This window comes from Perca fluviatilis, chromosome 1, assembly GCF_010015445.1.
Source record: "Perca fluviatilis chromosome 1, GENO_Pfluv_1.0, whole genome shotgun sequence".
NCBI lineage: Eukaryota > Metazoa > Chordata > Actinopteri > Perciformes > Percidae > Perca > Perca fluviatilis.
Genome location: NC_053112.1, coordinates 5,135,306 through 5,141,089, shown reverse-complemented (window position 1 = coordinate 5,141,089; position 5,784 = coordinate 5,135,306).

Below are 5,784 nucleotides of genomic sequence, written 5' to 3'. Positions count from 1 at the left end.
CAGCGGAGGAAAAGCCCATTTCCTCCGTATCGTCCCACTTTTTACCATTACCATCTCAACAACTGCAGTAGTAGGATTTAAATCAAACTCGTGATAGCAATAGTGACAAGTAATGCATGTTAATAAAATGAAGCAGAACACATTCAGAAGACAACAGAATAACTGTTAAACACGTTTATTTCGGATCAGAGCGGCAGCTGATTTAACACATCAGACTCCATAGTGGGGCAGATAAGGGGGGAAATCGTTCACAAGTGGATACAAGCACCAAATTTTGTGTGGTTATCCCTCTGGGGCCAATAATTTGAAAAATGTTAGCCACTTGATTTTTCAAAATGGCCGCCATTTTCCAAGATGGCCGCCATTTCCAGCATTGGAAAACACATATCTTGCAACATAATTTTAATCATGGGACATATTTCAAGGTTTTTACCTTTGAATCCTATGTTCTTGACTATAGAGATGTCACATACATATCTATTTTGTGTTTAGAGTCTTTTTGTGGTATTTATAGTAAATAATGTGAAAAAACATGCATGAAACATGACATAATTCCAAGAAATTATTATGAAGTATGCCAAAGTAACAGGACGTTTTACGTTATTTCCTTTTTATGTTCATTGTATTTATGTGGGTGATTATATTCATGTTCATTAAAGCCAACATTGCTAGTCCTGGCACTTACAGCTGCACAGTGTTGTACAGGTAAAACTGGTTACACATATAGCCGACGGCTGACCGTTGACAGTAAAGCCAGTCGAAATGATCAGTCTCCCCGTGTTGGTCCAAAAAGTGCCACAGAACACACCGATGAGACGAGACAAGATGAGACGTAATACATCTCTATAACAGCAGGGGGAGCTAATCTGTATTGTTGCCCAAGTAATGAAAACTGGTAGCTGATTGGACAAACGCGTCACATGGGTTTGTTTTCTCCGGAAATTCAAAGACAGACTGTCATGGCGGCCGTTCAGAATACCATCTCATATGGTACTAAAATAGTTCACCGAAACATGTTTCTGAAAACATTTGAAGAGAGAAATAGGCCGTGTGTGTGTGTGTGTGTGTGGTGTGTGTGTGTGTGTGTGTGTGTGTGTGTGTGTGCAGTTCCTGAATCTGTCTTCATTTCAGATCAACAGTTCAGCTCAGTTTAAAAGATTTTCATCAGATTTTGAGAGACTCTATTCACCTCATTCAGCTCCCCATTTCCGGGTGAGTCCCGACTGCCCTGCCGCCGACTGAACGTGTCAGGTCGGCCAAAATGAACGCCGACAGCCCCCCAGACTGACGACAGCACGGGACACACTGAACTGACTCAAGTCACTGACCTCACCAGACTGTCCAACGGCCGATAATCGGCCGTATGTGTCAGCACCTTAAGACCAAAGTGATAGCATTTACATCTTCCACGGCATTCTGCTTTGCATCCACATTTGGTCAGTTGCTGACAGCTCTCTACAATTGGTGATAGCTCTGTCCAGATGATCTGCCATAGATCACCTTTCTTGGTCCATCCCCACTCAGAAGGACTCAGTATTTCTGGCTGGCATACAGTTGCTTGACTCCAGATGCAGCCTGCCTGGTAGGCTGAATACTTTACATGCTGCAGCAATGCTGCTTGAGTAGGAGGAATGGCTTCATATGGCCTTTGCTTTCTGGCAAACAAGTCCAACCTGGCTTCATCTACTCCTCCTGCTTCGCTGGATCTGTCATACATCATGACCACAAACTTTTCTAAAATCTTCAGGATGCTGTCATTAGTGTTGGGCGGTATACCAATTTGTACCGTATACCGGTATTAATTTCCCATATGATATGAATTTTTCATATACCGTAATACCGATGCATTGCCGCAGAGAGCGCTACAGTCAAAGTAATTTGCGAGTGAATTGAGAACGGGACCCCTGTTAACTCACTCATTGTAGTAACTTTATAACACAACAATTAATAACCCACAACTAACTCTCTTTAACAGGATAAAACACCATAACACACAACTATTTTTGACTTAAACTATTTATAATATATTTCTAACACTAATAATTTTACATTTAAAAATTCACACCGCCGAACAGCATGCTGGGTAACATTATAGCTGCTAGCTAGCTAGGTAGTATAATAGTCCATTAAGCTAGGAGAGGCTCCGGTTGCTACTACACATTCAAGAACCAAGAAGAAAGTTAGAGGATGAAGAAAGAACGGAGATACGCCAGAACAACGTGTGCTCAAGAGAGGAGCCGTCTGTTGTTTCCAAGCTTTTTGTTTCTGAAAAATCAGACATAATTTAGCCACTGTTGTTACCCATCGCTCTAACATTACTTGGTTACTCGGCCGTGCGAATGTTAAAGACATGTCACTTCAAGCATGCAGCGGAGCAACATTATGAATGCAATCCCCGCTTGACCGTTGAGAAAGACGTCCTCCTTCAGCACCTTTTTCTTCAAAGAACTGACAGAGACTTGTTCCTGATGGAAGAAGTTCATGCAGTTCTTCTTGATTGGCTCATAAAGTTTGGGTTATTCAAGTCCTTTTATGAACTGTTGGAACCAGGTTTTGCATCTCTCACAGTGCGTATGAATCAATGCAACTGCACTTGGGTTTGCAATATCCTTTGTGTCTAGTGAAAACAGATCCTGGCTCTCTTCCTTGAAAGGATTGCCCATATCTTTCATGACACTGTTGCTTGTTGATTTTATCAAGAAACAACACTTGAGCTTGTTTGGTCTGCTCATGGTGGCTGGTTTGTTCTGTGCCTTCTTTGGCTCCAGATGCTGCATCATACTGCAAAACCAAGCAGCTGATTTTAGGACAAGATACCATCCACCTTCCTAGGGCTGATGGATCTTCAGTCAGACCTATTGCACCCCCACTTCCCTTTATTACAGCATTGGCCGTGTTTACATTGGCGTCGGGTAGAATATACACAGCCGTGACGATCACTACTGTTAGCTCTCTCGGTAGAAAAAAAATGGCAGACATGTACTCGAGGTCAGGGGAACAGTGTTTATCTATAATTGTCCCATTATTACACCAGTTCTCATGCATGTACATACATAACCCCCCTCCTCTGCTCTTACCGAAGTCCTCAGTCCTGTCCCAGCTGCATACTAGCATCGGGTATCCACAGGTGAAGCCAGGTTTCAGTGATAATCAAAACACAACAGTCACGAACATAGCGATTTCCAGCGAGTTGTAATTGCAAGTCGTCCATTTTATGTACTAGGGATCTGGCATTGGAGAGATACAGGCTCAGTAGAGGTGGCTTGTGTGGTTGTTTTCTTAGCCTTAGCATAACCAGCGGTCTCGCTATGTCGTCTGGGATGTTGTGCATATAATGAAAGACACTCAAAATAGTTATCTGGTGCTGGTAACCGATGTCCAAAAGGTTCTGGCGGGTGTAGCGGATGTTAGCAGAAAACAAGCAAGAAAGAAATACAAAACCGTGGATTGTTGTGGATAGCATGCAGCAAGCAGGTCACACTCTGCACCCTTGTGAATTGAATTACATTATTTTACATTTAGAAGGTAGGCTAAATGCTTTACAACACTTTAACTTGGAAAACATTACACTTTTTTCAAATATCCCACAAAGTCACCTGAAATTCCTTAAAATTTCATAATTTTATGATTTACATCCACATCATTAGATCTCACCATTAGAGTTAACTAATGATATAAATAGTTTATGATGTTGAATATGGGCTCATTGTAATTCTTGACCATCAAAACATAAGGGTAAATATCACCTCTCGTGATTTATCATGTTTGGTTCAAGAGATATGATGGAAAATGCATAATTTGGTTATGGCGGAATCCAAAATGGCCGCCACAGCTGTCTAGAAGCCTTCATTTATGTTGTGTGTGGTATCACTGTAATCGTTGACCATCAAAACATAGGGCTAGACATCATCCTTTATGCAGTTGAATGTTTTGTTTAGGAGATATCATGCAAAATACATAATATGGCTATGGCGGAAAGTAAAATGGCCGCCGCGGCTGACATGATGTTATTTTGCGATGGCTAACGTACTTTTTTGAAAGAGCACTATCCACTGAGTAATTGTGCCAATTTTGGTGCTTGTATCCACAAGTGAACGATTTCCCTAAAAAATGGCACTTATCTGCTCCACTACCAGGATTAATCTTTGCCTGGCTGTTAGCCTGCTCTGGACCAGGCTAGCTGCAAAGAATAAATCGCCATGGTTACTTGGCTGGGTTTAATTCAACCTGCTTTTGTGCAACCAAGTCAAAGCTAAATTCATCCAGGATAACCTGAATATCCCAGCTTAATCCCTTATCTTGGTTTTGTGCAACAGGCCCCAGGTGTTCTCTAACAAAATAGATAGAATGATAAAAACATACAATTTCTTGACTGGCTTGTCTGACCACAATGCCATATTCTTTTATAGAAAGCTGACTAAAAAACGATTGAGAAGTGTTAGTAATATAAAACAAACATTTATTCCAAAGAGCCAAGAACAATGTTTAACTGAGGTTCTAAATAGTTTTGATTGGTCTAGCATACTATCTTGTGATGACACTAATAAATGTTGTGATCTACTATACTCCTCTATTAAAATGGTTCTGTCTCAGTTTCAGAAAGTGGGTCATTTAAAGAAACAAGTTTATTCCTTGCCTTGGATCAATAGTGAGTGTAAACAGCTTATGACACTCAGAGACAAATTACTTAAAAAATCATTACAATCTGAATTAATTACTGATCGATTAAATTTTGTATCCGCAAGGAATAACGTCACACAAACTTTGAGAATGGCAAAAGCAAATTTTTTCATGACTGTAATTAATGGTGCCAAAGGAAATTGTAAGCTAATTTGGGAAAATATAAACAAACTTCTTGGTAAAAGTAAGCACAATGCTGATAAAGACCTTGAACTCAAATTTGCCAATAAATTGGTATCAGAGCCTCTCAGCCTAGCAACTAAATTGAATGAGTATTTTCAAAGTAACATTGATGAAATAGCACAACTGTTTTCTAATTTGTGTGTTTCCCAACAAAATAGTGGCAACATAGACCCCCATATAGATGCCTTAACTCAAAATTCAAAGTTTAATATTCAAATAATTACAGAAAATGATGTAGAAAACATAATCTCAAAATTAAAAAGTTCTAAAGCAAGGGATGTGTTTGGATTTGATACCAATCTTCTGAAGCATTATAAATCTTATATCTTGGTGTCTGTGACCCATCTTATTAATTTATCAATCATGCAGGCAGTCGTCCCTTTGAGCTGGAAGGTGGCAAATATCATACCAGTATATAAATCTGGTGAAAAATTAGATCATGCTAATTATCGACCTATTAGCATACTCCCTATCTTCTCAAAGATAGCAGAAAAGTGGGTCGCTAATTCTATTATTGCACATCTTTATGATTCCATTCTGGGTTTGCACCCAATGCAATTCGGATTTCGTTGTCTTCACTCAACTGAAACGGCTGTCTGTGTTTTTGTTGATAAGGTGAAGTTTTATTTAGACAAAAGCAGTTATGTTGCGGCTGTTTTTGTTGACTTTAAGCGTGCATTTGATACTGTGAATCACCTTAAGCTCTTGTCTAGACTGTTAACATTTAACTTTAGTAATCAAACTGTTAAATGGATACAGTCTTATCTATCAGATAGAAAACAATGTGTGCAAATAAAGAATAGCAGGTCACCCTATCTTCACTATACGCAAGGTGTCCCTCAGGGATCAATTTTAGGTCCACTGCTATTCTCACTCTATGTAAATAACTTGCCCAATGTGTGCAAAAATGTCGACACGATT